Here is an 18,055-nt window from a genome sequence, read left to right as displayed (position 1 = left end):
TCTGTTAGCTTAAAAGTTGAATTGATATTGAGTCTGAGTGTAGCTTGGTTTTTAAGGGGAAAATAATAATTGCCCTTAACAGCCACCTATACTGGGGTCATTTTAATGCGCTTAAATCCTGTTTCTTGAAATAAAGACATGTGACCAGGATGTATAGAAAAATGCTTAAATAGCAAACTGTACTTATTTTATGTTTATGTTTCTCTTGGTGTACATTAAGTACTTTTTATGGATCAAGCTCCAAACCACCTGGATCCTTCATTTACTGTTTATCTTTTTTTCTTCTTTTTTCTTAATTAAACCCTTGCTACATCTTTAGTCTGTATGAAACCCTACATTCTTAATTTGGAATTACGCATATTCAATTAAATTGAATCAATATTTGGCTTAATCCTAAATCAGCATGGTTATGTTCTCAAACCTTTGAAACCCAGTAGGAATCTGTATGATGAGTACATTTAACTTAATGTGTGAAATTGTTGCACCAGCTCAGTGACGCACACTCACTGCTCACTTTATAAGGTACACATGACACCTAATGAAGTGGTTGGAGTGGCATGAATTGTTATTTGAGTTTCTGAAATACTAAGACTGTAACACCAAGAACCATAAAGCATGCCACATTTAAACTGTTCTCCATTGTAATGCACAGTGGGCCTTTCAGCAGATTGTCTCTTAACCATGTCTACATGCACTGAGTTGCTGCCATGTGATTGGCTGATTAGATGTTTGTGTTAAACAGTAGAACAGGTGTACCTAATTAAGTGGTCAGTGAGTATTAGCGTCTGTGCTACTCAGGATAGATTCTCCAGAGGTGTGGACTTCCATGGGATGAATCCTCCCTGTTGTTATTATTATCAGATATTCCCCTCATCTGTTGTTTACTCAGAGCACTGCTCAACATATCGCTGCAAAATCTCACATAGGCGTTCAACTGGTTTATGATTCACGTCGTTGTCATTCTCATCATTCAGTGACCCCATATGCCGTGATGCATGAATACATCACTCTGGTTAATCAGGTTTTCTTAACCTCATCTCTGAATTGCTCAAGGTTGGCTCTTTAACTTTATTTGATCCATTAATCCGGACCACACTGAATAGAGTCGTGGGTGTTCATGTCATGCAATGTCTCTGCCTCACTCTCATTTATGTAAAACAAGTATCTCTGCCAAGGCCTCATTCCCCATAGTGGATTATTTGGCGGCACGAAACAAGGTGTCCTCGAGCAACAAATGGCACTCACGTGCATGCACACTGCTGCTCTCCCTCTCACACAGTCCCTCTCATACACTGGAGATGTGCGTCATCCGGTATCCATGTGTGGGTAGTTATGCTGTTGCCATGTTAAATTGGATTAAAAAACATCTCCCCTCTATATGCACTCGTATTTTAACATCTGTGTGTGTGTGTGCATCCACACACTCTATAGTTTCACTATAACTCATATTATTAACATTTTGATTAGATGGCGTGTGCTACCCTAAAGGCAGCTATTCAGTGTGACTATATATTCAGTGAGAGGACGAACTACTTTTTTATTTTTTTAATACACATTTCGACTGTCAATTAAAAGCCTGTAGAGTAACCATGGGAACAACTTCTTTTAGAGTAGTCAAGGGAGAAGAGTGCTCCCCTGCTCAACACCTTAACAATCAACCTGTCCGTCTGTCTTGCTGCAGCCCGGTGTGCAGCTGATGCGTGCAAAGTATTTACATACAGCGTGCATCATACAGCTGTTGTCCAAAGAGAGACAGATGTTTATATTCCTGGAGCTGAAAATGAAATGGGGGGTGAAGAATTTCACTGGAAGTCCTGCTGTCAGATTTCTTTTTGAGAGGAAGAAATCGAGACAGGAAACATTTATTACAGACACATTGGCTAGGTAGGGAGAGGGTGAGGATAAGAGGGTAAATAGAATACACAGAATAGGGCAGTGTTTCCTGATTCAAATGGTCAGCTCGTCACGAGCTGTTCATCTGAATCAGGTGTGTTGGAGCAGGGCGACATCTAAAACATGCAGGGCAGTGTTCCCTGAAAACCAGGGAAGGTAAAAAGAAAAATGCCACTGATTTGATGACTTATTCAGGGTTTCTCTGGAGCGCTCTCAAGGATTTCTTTGAGAAGGAGCATGTTTGAAGTGTCTGCATGTGAGATAGACTGTGTGCCAGTGGGAGGTGGAGCAGGGGGTGGCAGAACACAGTGAAACACAGATGCGGAGTGTGAGGGGGAGAGAAGGCTAAGAGGAAGGAGAAGAAGAATGACTGCTGGAAATAGAGTGGATATCGGGGTAAAGTGGTAGATGATGGATGGATAAAGCGAACACTGGCTGGCAGGGTTATGATGCTATGCCAACCACTACAAATAGCATAACATAACATAAAAGGACCCACTTGTATTCCCAAGCTTTTATTTTTATTTATTTATTTTTACAATGGCATGGCGAATCAACGTCAAAAACGTGTTGGGTCTGTTTACTTGATAATGTGTCATATACGTTCTCAGTTCCATGTGGCAAGAGGGCTAGGGCTAAAAATGAAACTTAGGCAAACAAAAAAGAATGGCTTGCATTAATTTATCACTTAAATCAATGAAAAAGAAGAAGGGTAAAACAACAGAGAGTGGACATTGTTTAGAAAGTGTGTCTACATCCTTTCTGGTATGAAAATGTCACTCTAGTTCCCTAACGTGCTTTTAAAAGGAGGGGTTAGAGGAGGTGTCTTCCATTAGTTGCACTCTGCAGTCTCTATAATTCTTACAAAATGGACCTTTAAAGAGGCTGATAATCATTTGTTTTGCCTGCCGTTATATTGCAGAAAATAAATGTTCAAGGAAAGGAGAGCATGATAATGTTTAATGTGAGCAAAAAGGCAAAGGGAAGCAACAGAACAAAGAGAAAAGTAGGAAAGGATGCAGCATGGGACTGCAGGCAATGAAAAAAAAAGGTGTAAATCAATAAAAAAAAAAACAAATGGTAAAAGGAAAAAGGCAACATAAAAAATGCTTATCCATAAATGCTGGGGACAGATGTAATTGCACCTCAGGAGCTGAGGGGACCATCGTCTTGCCATGCCCTTGTGAGGAGCGAGGACATGTTCGACCTTGTAGCTGGTGGCTAATGAGCAAACAGAGGCTCGACAGTTTCTCAATTTCTCAGGACTATCACAGTGTTGGCTCCCAGACCCACTGTGAGTGCGTGTGTGTGTGTGTGTGTGTGTGTGTGTATAGCTGTGGGTGTGGTTGTGAAATGCGTCCAGTTTGCACAGAGCACAGAAATCTTGGCTGGTTGGCCAGACCTGCGGTCGCCATGGGAGACGGTCCTGGGATGGCCAAATGGGTCTGGGAGAATAAACAATAGGATAATGGGAATAACCAGTACGAGGGTCAAAGATGAGCAGGGTGGATTAAATGTAAGACCAGTCACCGTCTTCAGTCTCCCTGGACATTTTCATACACACACCATGGTCTGTACTGTTCATGAATGTGCCAATCTTTTATTATGAGCACTTCATTCTTGGCTTTTTCCCCAAATCTCTCTCCCTGTGTGTGTTTGCCCGATCCTCATTCTTGGCCTTCATGCAGCGATTGTAAGGGTCCTTTTCTATTTATAGGCTCAGAGAAGGCCACAGCTCATGTTTATAAATATAACTGATACACATTGAGATAGCAGAACTGCAGACTGCAGATTTTTTTAAGGAGAGACTGCGGTGTTTTATGAATAGATATTGATGTGTTTCTGTTCTGCTTTTACATTCTGTAAAGGCTTTTTATTAATGTAGCAAATGATCATAATCACTCCATTGATGTTTTTTTTCTTTTTTTGTGAAGGTGTGTAGCACACGTGTGTGTGTGTGTGTGTGTGTGTTTATACCGTAGGTGCGCTTTTGTTGCCAGAGCTGCTACAGGTCCCATCCCCCTCTGAGAACAGTGGAAGGCCGTTTATGTGGTGTTTACACTGTAAACGGTCAGGAGCTGTGAGTGGCTTTTATTATTGTAGTGGCAGACACAAAGAACCGTTGATGCTCCGTCTCACACGTAACCCACGCAACACATGGTATTAACCCGAGATTCTTCTTAATGCAAAAATGTGAATAGCAACTTGCTGAAATCCTCTCGTTGTCTTCTGCAGCTCTGGCTCGCTGAGATCTGGGAGCAAGCCAACTCTTTGTGGTTGTTCCCTCATAAAGTAAGATAGCATAGCTACTAGTAACAGAAGAGCTGGAAACTTAAGTTTGTGAACTGCTCAGACTCTCCCGTCTGCACCAAAGTCCATATTATAGTAAATCAGCAATTTCGTACCATGGCGAACATGGGTTGCTAATTCACTGCTGCCAAAAGTCTAATTTTATGACATCAGTGTTTAAAGTCCTATGTTTTCAGATTTAGTTAAGTGATAACAACTTACCAAACAAAGCAGCAGGAGACCAGCATCTCCCTTAAGCTAAAAATGTTGATTTTCTCTTTGGGCTTTGGTGTAGGAGAGTGAGCAGTTTAAAACTTCTTGGATTAATTCTTATTCTTATTATTTATTGTCCAGGTTCCAGACTGGTACATTGAAACGGCGGGCATGTTTGACAAAGTCACCGATGACGATGTGTTGCAAAGTACAACCACACTTCAGAAAACCTGAACTGTCCCTTCAACACTGAGGTGAGAAAATGAGAATTGACTTAAAACAACACTGAAAAGAAGGGGGGCAGCTTTAAAACTTCATGTGTGAGCGTGAACAAAAGAACAGAAGTGGGAAGTTCACAAAAAAAGGAAGCTGATATTTGTAATGAGGAGAAATAGATGAGGCAATTTCTGGAACCCACGTCTCTCAGTATAATCTTAACACAATCATCTGTGGGTTCTATTGTTGTACAAGCTACAACAGTATAATGATCTCATTAGAGTCTAGATCCTTGTTAGCAGCACAGTGGCTACAGGGGGAACTCTCTCTCTCTCTCACTCTCTCTCTCTCGCCACTCTTTTTGAAACACCGAGCTGAATATTAATGATTCAACTGTTAACAGGAAACATTACGAGGAAGTTCCTGTCACATTACACTAAATATAAGTCCCCTCACTACCGGACAATGAGATAAAAAATGATTAGCTTCCTGTTAAATAGTTGGTGTGACAGTAAAGATGACACAATACCAGGTGTTGTTTTACTTCCAGAAGCTTCATGATGGCTGTCATCCATGGCAGTTGTTTTCCTTCATTTATGGCAGTTTTTAATTCACTGCTGCGCCACAGTAATCGGTGTGTTGGGGAAGAGAAGAAAACAGTAGAGACAGAGATTGGAAAGCAAATCTTAAGCATGGGTAATGCTTAGTAAGTAATGTCAAGAAGAGCCAGAGGCAAGAGCTGCGTGTCTCTGTTTCACACCACTGTCTCCCTCTGTGGGAAGGCTGATCATCACATAGTCAACTGTCTACGCCTGTGTGTGTGTGTGTGTTTCTGCACATCCTGCACCGCCCTGCAGGCACAGACATTTACTATCTATAGAACGAGTCCTTGTTCTTTAATTCAATCTCACTGTGGGTACTTGAGCTGCAAATGATGATGATAATAAAAAGATCCACGGAACAGTTGTTCGCTTCCTCCTCTAGATTGTCATTTGAATTCCCGTAAAGGATACTGGAGCATTTTATGTTCCAAACAAGACAAAATACCCCATCTGTCACATTATAATTCCAAAACCATTATCAATCCTTCCGTGGGCACACATCCAGGTATAAATAAAAAGAGACTTGTCTTCTACAAGACGTGGTCATGAGTGAGATGGGAGACCATAAAGCAGGGATTTAATAGACAATGTGCTTTTAATGTACCTGCTGCTGCAGAGGCCCACATTCATCAGATACTCTTTAAATCCTCTCACACAATGACAGTGAATGGGTCATCCATGCTTTGAGTATCCCTCTAAGATCAAATTATAGAATATAATGCTTTTCATCCCCCTCCTACTCTGCCTTCATCACTCTCTCTTTCATTTGCAATTCTCTCTTCCAACTGGTCCCACCCAAATTCTACACTCTCCTTTATGAGCAAGGTTGGGTTTTTTTGTTTTTTTAATCAAATTCGGTTCCTGTCGGGATTTTTTTCAGGCGGAAGAATTGAACTAGTCTTTCTATTTGCATAAAATTAAAAATATATAAGAGAGAAGTGATTATCTTTGACCTAGTTGTAGCAGTAAAGCATGAGGCCATTCATATTTTAATATAGGTTCACTATTCCTCTACTCCACAATGATTTATACAGTATTATGACGTGCTCTGTGGATACAAGGGCACCTCATTCACAGGGTTGTCTGTAAATGATCATGTTCTCTGCCATTACAGGTCCTTGTTATAGGACAGTCAAGAGGTTCTGGTGTATCTCTCATACTTAACCTCCACTTCTCTTTCTCCAATACCACTCCAATGGGCTTTCTTTTTTTTTTACAGCAAACATTTATACAAATGTCACAGTGCAGGCATGGGCACAATACAAGAAAGCCAAACTGATTTGTAGCAGTTGGTACGTTCACATGCACAGTTTAATCGAGCTAAGGCCATAGTCTGACTAAGACAAGGCAATCAGACAAGTTGTCAACCCTGAGTATACATGCGAAGAAGAAAATCTATTTATTCACCATGTATGTCTGACTCCCGCCTCTGTAGGTGGCACTGTATCTCGATAAGCTAGTGCATATTGAATCAGTTTCCTGTTGACCTTTACGTCACAGAAAAAAACATACAGAAAACGGCGAGATGGACGGTGAGATGGATTGTGGTCCTGTATTGTTTGTTCTTTTATGGCAACAGTACTGCAATTTATACGTCATCTCCTTCTACTTCTGAGTCTAAGGCAGGGGAGGAAATGTTGGTACATGTGCAGAAGTCCGACTCCAGTCCGACTAAGCGTATACATGCAGAAGTAATTGGACTATGAAAGACCAGCTCGATTTTATTCGGACTAACTTGTTAACATGACATTAAGAAAGCTAAATTATTGTCATAGTCCGACTACAATTTGACTTGATTGATTTGATGAAAAAACATGTAAGAATTAACACAGGGAATGATGAGTGAAACCAGGCATAATTTGCCTGGTAGTAGTGAAGTAGTGCTGTAGCTGTCTCTTTTTTCCCCTTCTCCTTCTTCTTACGGACAGCTGTGGATCAGTAGTGGAGTGGTTTGTCTTCCAACCAGAAGGTTGGAGTTTGATCCCTGGCTCTGCTAGTCTTTGTGCTGATGGGTTCCCCGGCCAGACGGTGTGTAAATGGATATGATAGATGTGTGATAGAAAAGTGCTGCTCATAATGTGAATAAGTGAACTGCAGAACTGCAGTTTAAAGTGCTTTGAGTGGTCCAGACTAGAAAAGTGCATATACAGTAAATACAGTTCCTGTTCTCTGATTGGCTGGGCTGGCTTTGGCCATCTGTGATTTGATGGGGTAAATGGCATAGGTAATGAATTGATGGATGATTTCTGAGTTTATCTGTGAGCTGTTTCCCCTCTGTTTCATCACAGTGTTACTCAGGTTTCAAAAGCCGATTTCTCACACCTCGCTCTCGTTTCTTGCCCCATTAGACCCATAGTGTTTAATGAGATCCATGAGCATTTCGACTTAATGAAATGGTATTTTCAATGAAAATGAATGTTTATTACCGTCAGGATTAGTTTTGTTTTATTGGAACATTTTTGGCACCATCATTTTCTGCTCTAATTGTTTCCTGTGGATGTTTTTTTTGAAGTCTCAAGTTGATTTTACAAAACTATTGTCTGTGTATATAACATTAAAGATGGAAAGGAGGCTTTGTATCATGGACATGTGATGTGTGCTTTAATCACAATAATTGATTTTAATAATACAATTTTAGTACCGTAATAGTATTAGTCATAAAATGCGCTGCGTACGTTCTGCAATTTCTGGAAGGCTTTGAAGTGTTTGTTTTCATCATTAAATGGGTTTCAGAGTGAACAGAGTAGAGTTTCTCCTCGTGTCCCACATTCTGCCTTTCTTTCCAGTCAGTTCTGTTTCATCGCTTTGTCAGAGATGGATCCTCTTACCTTGGTTTGTGTAATTGCTGTCTGTGTTTCATAAGAGGCCTTATTTAAGGAGAGGCAACACCCAGTCTCACACACCCATAATGACTATTCCCTTGGATCTTATTAGGCTTCACATTCAGGAAATCAATTAGGACCTAGAGAAAGATGACAGAGATGTCTTACCCTGATCTGACAGCAGTTAAAGATGAGCTGTGTAGTCATTATTTAACCATTAGATAGACATTGAGACAGGCAAGGAGTGGAGAAGGCAACAGGCCAGCTCCAGTACCACAGGAGTAATGATGGGAGAGAGAGGGAGACTACTGACTGCTGTCAGAGGGTGAAAAATCTAAATTGGCCTATTGTGTAGTGCTCGAGGGAAGCAGAAGAAGGGAGAGAGAAAAGCACTGAATATGTGGGCCAAGTCCTTTTAAAGGTTTCTGTCATGTGTCTTCTTTCCGAGGTAAACCTCATTTGAGTGAGCCATCATTTCAGACAGCTTGACTCCTGAAACCAAGATTCATAGCTTTTATATCCAGAAACCAAATTCAATAGAGCACTGTATGCACTTTATGATAATGTGTCCTGAGCTCTTTTTTTCAAAAGGCTATGATATGATTTTGCCTGTCTGCTGTCCACAGTATTATACAGACAAAAGAGAAGCTGTGGCAGTCTTCCTCCTCCTCCTCCTCCTCTTCCTCTTCCTTTCTCTGCCTCCCCACTTTATCCCCCATTGCCGGTAGTCATTTCTCAACTATCCATTAACCGCACCAAAGAGATGCCTGGAGGAATAGAGGAAAAGGTCCTCACTCTGTTTAAGGAGTTTTCTGAAAGATGGAAGGACATGGAGAGAGCGAGAACTGGGTAACAATGTAGAGAAGGGTTCAAAAGTGGTAGATTGGATGAGGCGGATGGCTGGCACTCTGTATGGGTGAAAATGTGATGCAGAAAATATACGACTGTGACCCACTTTTGCCATGTCAGTCACTTTGTTCCTCTTGGCCATATCCCAGTCGCTGGTCACTCATTAACTCACTGAATCTGACAGAGCATAGGAAAGCTATATTGAAAGAAAGAAGTAGTTGAGCACAACTCTTGACATAAAACTAGGGCTGTCAATAGATTAAAAGAAATTAACTAATTCATCTCACATTTTGAAATTCATTCATCTAGATTAATCGAGATTAAAAGTTTGCTTTTCCTCTAATGACTAAATGAATGAATGATCAGACATTGTGCATTTCATCAGTGTTTTTTTGACAGTCAAGGCAAAGGATCGCAACTTCACTTCCAGTCATTGTCAATAAATTGTGCCGTCACACTCGGGTAGTTGCAAAATGGCTCAGCTTCTTATAATGAAACCTTCCGCCCAACAATCCCTCACCTCTCTGTATCGCCATCTCTGTCTCTTCTATCTGACGTGCAGATAATTCACAGCTTTCATGTCCGAGGTCCGTGCACACCAGACACAAACAAACTTGCGTAATTTTAACGTGTTAATCTAGGCTGTATTAATTGCAACGATTAACTCGTTAACTTTGACAGCTCTACATAAAACAAATCAGCACAGGGTTAAGCCAATCAGCTTTGTGTAAACTCATTGACAATTAATGTAACAATATATTTATACACAATATTCATATTTAAAAGTTACGCAGGGACTTTTGGCACACTTCTGTTCACTTCTTGTTCAAGTTTTACTGACTCGTCATGTGAGAAGGTTGCCATCGATATAGCCCATGTCATATATGTGTCTCTGTCTTGTTGTGAGTGTGTTCTGGATGTCAGATGTTGAGGTATGATGCCCTTGTGAAGGAACATAAAACACTTGACTGTGTCCCTGCAGTGCAGAGTGAATTTATAGTTCAGTCATGCCTCAGAAACTGGGCCGTGTGCACACCTCACCACACTGCCGGTGTCTTTTTTTAATCTCAGTCTGCTGTCACCCTCTGAGACCGAGCAGAGGTTCTACATCTAATACTGTCTAATTAAAGACAAGAACGCTTACACACACACACACACACTGTTGAAAGGAGGCCAGAACTGAGACTATCACCATTACAAAATGTACTGTATTCCCTGTTTGAAACTGTTGAATAGACTACTGGCTAGGGCTGAACAATTAATCGAAATTTTTGAATCGCAATACAGCCTACGGCACATTTCAAATCGCAAGAGGCACAATATTTTTTTTAAAGCTGAAAAATGTGTGTCGAAATATCACTTTAGATTAACTATTGTCTTGATCTATACACAACCTGTTCTACAGACTGAAGAGAACATCTTTGTTTCTCACAGATCTGCACAAATATCACACAGTAATCATTTTAAATATGTTTTTCTGAATGAAAATGAGCATGATGATGTAAAACATAACCATTCCCTCTGATATCACGAATCATATCACAATTTCTGTCAAAATAATCACAATTAGATCCATCCATCTTCTACCACTTTATCCTCCACATGAGGGTCGCGGGGGCGCTGTGCCAATCTCAGCGGACATAGAGCGACAGGCGGCGTACACCCTGGACAGATCACCAGTCCATCACAGGGCCATATTTAGAGACAAATAACCATTCACTCTCACACTCATGGTCAATTTAGAGTGTCCAATGTAAAACCGGAGAATCCAGAGAAAACCAATACACACTCGGGGAGAAAACGCAAACTCCATGCAGAAAGGCCCTTGTTCCGACTGGGTCGCAAACCCGGGTCTTCTTGCTACAAAGGCAAGTGTGCTCACCACTACACCAACACCAGCACATGTGGCCCCACAATTTGATATTTATTCCAAATCATTCAGCCCTACTACTAGAGCCAGATGGCAGTGAGTAGCCTGCTCCTCGATGCAGATCAGGGTTCAGACTCCAGACACACTCAGGCTGCCTCTGTTTCCTCCATGGTTTTCAGCCTCCTCTAACCTCCCAGACTGTGGTTAAAGCTTTTAGATTTTGTTTATTTCCCCTTTCTCCCTTTCTGTAATCTGAAAAAAAATAATCTTACTGTTGCCTCCTTTTTCACATAAGTAGACTTTGATTAGAAGCTCAGTACTTTAAAAAGGGCTGATTTATGAATGTGTGATCGTGTAGCTACAGGGTATATTAACCCAAAGCAACGGCTTCAAACTCCATTACTGGCAGACACGGTTGCTATAGCAACATGATACAAGGTAAAAAAGTCACATACAAAGAATGACTTCCATACAAAAAAGATTAATAGATGTTAGACTGCTGAATAGCTCAGAGCTGTGTGTGGATTGCAATCTTAAATGGACATTTGTTTTTGTCTTTATGTCCTGATAAAGATAAAGACATATCAAATGTGAGATTCAGGTGCGCTTTGTAAATCACAGTGGGCTGGAAGCAAAACATTTCACAGTAACAAATAATGCAGGCAGGGCATGTACAGTAAACAAACGATATACACCAAGATGAATTTGCCTTTGGTTATTCTCAGTGGGCAAAAAACTGGCAATTTGCCACGATTGTGTTTTGTGCCCTTTTGTTTGTACGTCTATCAGAATGAGTGTATTTGCATACAACAACACACAGTATATCCCCCACATAATCAAAATGTAATACACTATATGGAGGATAAGCTGAGGGATATTGACCCGCTCTGTAAGGGCCTCGCTAAGGCAGAAGAAGATCTTACATCCATCCTCTCACCTCCCTCTGACTTTCATTCGTACTCATTCAGCCTCCTCCTTGTCTCCAAACATATCTGCCTTTCCTGTGCACATGTCCTTCCATACGCCCACATTTGATCATTTTTCCTTCTCTTTCCTCCCAATAGGCTTCTCCTACCCCCACATCACATCTCTGCCAGAACAATGTTATTTTCAACCGTAAGTTTCCAGATGAACACAGATCTGTAGAACTGAGTCTTTGTCATCCCTACAAATATTATCATCAATTTCTTTGTGATGTAACAAATTTGTTATTGAAATTCATGCTGTTTTACAGTGGGGAAGTTAAAGAGATGGGCCAGAGTGTGAATTTCTGTATACATTGGATGTTTTACTTCAACTCTCATACTGTGATTGAAATCCGTGCAGGATTCTTACGTATGATTAATTAGCATTCAGAAATGTAATTCAGTGCTTAAATGATCATATGTATCATAAATAATGCAACTGTTTGTGGGCAGGCTGATTCATTTGTTACTTGAGTACCTGGTTAATTGTTTAGAAAATGAAGGATCTTGGGTGTGTGGTACCTGATCAGTCACTCAGTCAAGTTTTTTCTGGCTTTTCTCTCTTTTGTAGAATGTCTGTTCTTTTACTTCTTTTTACATTTGAATATCTTTGTCAGCAGATAATTTGAAATAAGTGCATAGTTAAACGTTGACATTGATCCTGTGGATAGTTTTTTGTGGACTGTAACAACAGGAGACACGGAGATATTATCATAAACTGTCATTCTCTGGAAAATTGAGAAAATGTTTCAGATACATGAACACTTTGTGGAGGTATTGTCTTTGCGGCATTTAAAAGCAGCGTCACTGATAAATGTCTGTTGTTCAGAACATTAGATTTATTTTTGTGATAACTGAAGGCTAATAGAATATCTACCTCAGTTCAGGTTGTTGTGGTCACACATCTCTTACTTTGCCATTCACAACATCCTTCCAGCTTCTGTGTGTCAAGCCCAATGCAGCACTGTTTGAGGATCTGATAAGCATGTAGTCTGTTTGTAAATAGTCCTGTGACAAAGCTCTTAATGACTTGAAGCTATTTACACGCACATGTCAGCTTTAGCGTGTGGGCTCATTCATCATCTGTCACAGTAGAATTTCCATTGCTCCCCCTGCAGTTAGCCCTTTAGTCACCACTGATGTCTTCTTCTTTTCCTTCTTCCTCCTCCTCCTCCTCCTCCTCCTCCTCCTCCTCCTCCTCCTCGTTCGTCTAATGATATCTGGCAGGCTGTACACCAAGCGCCCCCACAGTCCGAGAGACATGTCAAAGCCAGTGACAGGATATTGTCCTGTACCCTTACTGCAGTATGAGACATACATAACCGTGTGTGTTTGTATCTTACTTTGTGAGAGGCTTTCAGTATTCTCACATCTTCATTTTCGGAGAAAGTTTCTCTCCTCCTACTATGAAGAATACTTAAACAACACAGTATAAACATGCACAACAAACATGATACTGTATTAAAGCTATTCTAATAGCCCAATAGCGATTCTGATACGAAATGATCACTGGGAATTGTGTAACGTCAGTAATCGGAGCTGCATTGTGGTTCAGGCTCCAAAAACACTGGATCTTGAGTTTCTCTAAACATTTCTCCGATTATACCATATTTTCAGAGTCCTGCCCTCAGTGGTGAACGCCTACAATTTCAAACTTCATACACCCAGTTTGAATCATTGTTTGAGCTTTCTGCCAAAAGGTTGTGGTTGTGTAGACTAAGCCACAATAATCTTGATGACATCACCAGGACCACTAAAGCCACAGAAGATATCGTCAGCCTATTTTAACAACATGCTATGTAATCCCCCCCCCCACAAGAAAAGCAGCGGAGTTTCCCTGCAAGGTGTGTGGTATGTCATTATGTTATTATTCCTATGTTAAATAAATAATCAGATCAGTTTCATTCGTCATAGAACATGAGATCATGAAGGCTGAGATCTTCAGTGAGTGTTCCCCTTACCAATCTGAGGCAACTGAAAAACAGCCAGCAAGTCAAAAGAGAGTCAGTGGCAGAAGAAGACAAACCTGAAGACCCTCAGTTATGTCATAGATGACGTAATAGAAATTAATTAATTAAATTAGGTTCATATAACTCTATTTCATCTACAGGGTCATTATTTTCACGATGATGTCATGTACAGTTGAGCTCTTTGGGCCGTAAGGTTTAGGAATATGGATTACATTATACCAGTGTGTCTGTACAAATATAGCAACATGCACTGCATGTCTGTGAGAGAGACCACACACCGGAAATGTCAACATAATGAACTACAGTCTGATGATGACAAATTGAAAATGAGCAGGAATACAAAACGAGGTTAGCAAAGCATTAGAGGGGATGTCACATTTAAAAGGTTGCTGCAGGTAATCAGAAAGTCTTTACTGGTGCTTCACAAATGCTTAGGTCTTTATATTTAACAGAAATGTATGCAGAAACTGGGATGTTGCCATTTGAATTATATTAAAATGCACGGACAAACACAGAATTGAATCTGTTGTTATTTGTGCATAATTGCTCAAACAAAAAGCCATAGTTTATGAATATCATTATTGTGATATTATGGCACAATATTGTGCTATAATTTTAAGCTCATATTGTTTTTTCCCCGACGAGACACTTGTTGGCCTCCAGGTCATTTGAGTTTGACACCTCTGTACATTAACTGTTTTTGAAGTTATTAATCTGTGATAGCAAAGGAAAAGTGCAGCGATATGATTTTCCATCTTTAATTTGTCCAGAAGAAATGGGAGTAAAATGTATCTCAGTAAACACTCCACAACTTCTTTCTCTTTGAACTGAGCAGGTTTTAGTTTCCGTGTTTGCCCTCTTTCAAGGGCCAGATTGTTGTCAGTGTGTAACCCCATACTCTGCTACACCGGATCATATAATGAATCACGCAGGAGCACACTACTGAAAGTAGAGAATATAAATCTCTCTCTCTCTTACACACGAGTTGGCACAGCGCAGGCTCTTTCTCCTCTCCATACCAAGTGACGGAGCAGCCTGTGGGCCTGCACACTTCCTCCTACACATCATCCTCACTCACTGGGGTTGAAGAAGGACATGTTGTACTAGCACAGATTTGAGCTACGGCATTTTCCCCTCCATGAATAGCTTTTGTACAACAACTGTTCTGATATTACACATGCGTGCCTTTCATCTGTATGTATTTATTTTATATAGTTTTATTTTTTTGATGTTTCTATCTGCTGGGATTTCTACCACCAAAACGATAACAAAAGACCTAGTTTGATGATGTTGAGAAGCGGCATGGGCTCATGGGAATTGTTCTTGTGCCAGCTCTTCCAGTAAAGTGTGAGAGCTACGGGAGTGAAACATGCAGCACATTGCAATAAGTAGTTGTAATCCATGAGTGAATTTTTTTCATTATTTATTTATTTTGTTATTTTATTTAACCTTTATTTAGGTTGGTCCCATTTGTGTTATTGTGAAAAGCTTTCTTTTGAAAGGGAGACCTGGTCAAACTTCAGTTCAGTTTGTACATTGTTTCTATTCATAGATCAGAGATTGTGATTTATATGTGTTCTTGTTAAAAGACAAGACAAATGAACTCTGATGTTTAATAGGAGGGAGGTTATTGCTGATACATGTAAAGCAGGTGAAGTCTTTAAGACAGTCTTTTATGGGTTTAAAGTAGGGATGAGTATCGGCCTAATACTGGTCAAAATCACTGGATCGGATAAAAATGTGAAATCTGATACAATCCATAAAGCTCCATAAATAGTGCATGCTTCAAAATCAGCAAAAATAATTTCTTCTTTTAATGAGAAGAATATTTGTTACACAGTTGGAGAGTTATGTCTTTGAAATGACTCGGCACTCAAGTTTATGATATCGGTATCAGACACAAAAAAGTTATCATGCTGAGTGCTGGGTTTAAAATATAAACGTTCTCATCATTTATAGATATTTGAATGCAGAAAGGTGACGTATTATGCCTCAAAGGGAATGGTTTCATGACCGAGCTAAGAGCGAGGGACAACAACAAGTTCTATTTATCCCCTCGCTGATGTGGGACCTCGTGTAGGGAGCCGAACGTCGTGGAGACTAATCTTTCACCCTAATACAGCACCACCAGCTGTCTCCCAAGCCCCTGCAATGAAGACAGATGATAGTGAATGGCTGTGATCAGTGAGGGCGGGAATTCATTCGCTAGTGTAAGAGAGAAAGTGTGTGTGTGTGTGTGTGTGTGTGTGTGTGCTCCAGCTGGAGAGCAGTGATAGAGAGGAGCGAGCCATGCTGTTTTCACAGGCCATTTCCCTCAGGCTTTTTGTGTGCACAGCCGGGGCCTGCAGAGACACCATGAGGACAGAGACGACTATTCCTATTGCCTGAAATACTCACAGTAATAAATGAGGCAAACCTAATGTAATAACTCTGTGTGCTGCTGGTTTAGGTCCTTGAAAGAAAGCAATAGTTTATTCTTGTTTGAGCACACTGGCTTCAAATTACAGGAGTAATCTTTGATTAGTACAGTCTCGTTTCACTTTTCGTTCTACTTTCATACATTAGAAAGTGTCATTTTGTTTCCAATAAAAGACATAGTGAAATAGTGAATAGTGAAAAGTGCAAATTTAATTTAAAAAAAACTAATTACTGGCATTATTTATGTGACCAAAACATAGTTGTGATATTACAGTGCCACGTTGCTAATACAATAAATAATTCATTATAATTAGTTTGTCCTCAGTTCATAAGAAGAGTTTGCCCGTGTGTTGTTCTCATTTGCCATGGCGACCAAGAGCAGAGTGGTGCAGTGAAAGCGTGTGGAGCTCATAACCCAGAGGTCGATGGATCAAAACCATCCTCTGATAAGACAATGTTATGTCATTTCTCTGCCTAGTCTGTGGTATTTACTGACAGTAAACTTCGGGAGGTCATCAACACTAGCAAACTATCATATAAATACAGACCAGTTTGTCATATATGAACACAGATGTTCGTAATCCCTGTATAGGCAAGTTAAGAAACTTTCTACTGTCAGTAATTCTAACAGAATAATGAACTAATGCAGATAAATTACACAGCATTGCCTTAGCAGAGGATGGTTTCGATCCATCGACCTCTGGGTTATGGGCCCAGCACGCTTCCGCTGCGCCACTCTGCTCTTCTTTGCTGTGACAAATGAGAACAACACATGGGCAAACTCTTCTTATGTAGGTCTACCAGGGACCAGTGTACCAAAGCCGAAACCCACCCAGCTTAAGGATCATGGGTACACAATGAGTTATATTTGCAGATTCCAACAATGCAAAGCTGGACAGATCAAAGCTCTATGCTATGTCCAGTGCAATTTGTTTATTCAGCATTCAACGTGGCACAGTCTGAAATGGAATGATTCAATTGCAGGCCTTTGCAGTATGCTAATTGTGTTGTTTCAAAATGTGATTTCAGTTTGACGTCATCATCGTCTTCCATGTATCAAACTCCATGTCTTTCCTGCTCCTGCCTCCTCATCCAAAACACAAGGCCACAGAGTAAATGGTGATTTTACAAAATGACATTGTGGTTTATGTGATAATGATGATGATGATGATGCTTTCAGACTCCTGTTCATCGCCACAAAACAATGTTGTTTTAAATGTCATGTGGCCATATTCATGAATGCGATTGTGGCAGTGCACTGAGACACCGTGGCAACGAGCCACAAACACCATCTGAGTACATGTGTGGTGCACCAGATGCCACATTCACAATCCTCCACATTAGCAAGGAGTCAGTTGAAAATTAAATGAATTTCTTTTCCTGGCTGGATGTCAACAGCAAAAACAAAATGCATAGAAAAATGATATGTCAGACAAAAAAGGAAAATACATTTTGATGTTTTGTTTGGAGAGGTAATCCATGAAATGGCAATAGGAGCATTTTTAGCTGCTGTTTGTTCTGATTTGTGTTTCCCTTGTATATCAATGAGGCAGTGATAGATAAGCGACCTCCCCCTTGTTACTGCAGAAAAACACATATGACACAGAGGAGGAGGCTGGGTTGTTATGCAATAAATGGAATGTTGAATGGGGATATGCCCTTTTTTAAATGCTCCCTCCGCTCTTTGCACCTGAGGGACATTTCAGAGGCTCAGATCTGCTGACGAAGCAACAGAATTCTGCTTAGCGCAAACACTGCACAGCTGTCACGCATGCATGCACACACTCCGTCATGCACAGGCTCACACACGCACATGTTCTGCTCGTAATCCCTCGCTCAGTCCTTCCCCTGCCACAAATCAAGTTGAGCAGCCACTGGTGAACACCAAAAACAGTCAGGCTCCCAGTTATCTGTGGAGGAGGCATCCTAACGTTGGATAACTGTGGCT

At 40.6% G+C, this 18,055-nt stretch overlaps 1 protein-coding gene and 1 non-coding gene across 2 annotated transcripts in view; one reads left to right on the top strand and one right to left on the bottom strand.

Annotated features, from left to right (window-relative positions):
• The window catches only part of LOC131472878 (putative monooxygenase p33MONOX), an 81,711-nt gene that overhangs the window by 55,799 nt on the left and 7,857 nt on the right, over nt 1-18,055 (top strand). The window lies entirely within an intron of this gene.
• Nucleotides 16,778-16,849, bottom strand: trnam-cau (transfer RNA methionine (anticodon CAU)). Its single transcript has one exon. It is a non-coding gene; the product is annotated as a tRNA-Met (tRNA).

The sequence above is a fragment of the Solea solea genome, chromosome 14 (genome assembly GCF_958295425.1).
Source record: "Solea solea chromosome 14, fSolSol10.1, whole genome shotgun sequence".
In the NCBI taxonomy this organism is placed as follows: Eukaryota; Metazoa; Chordata; class Actinopteri; order Pleuronectiformes; family Soleidae; genus Solea; species Solea solea.
Note: the sequence above shows the minus strand (reverse complement) of the source record. Positions and strands in the feature narration are given on the sequence as shown.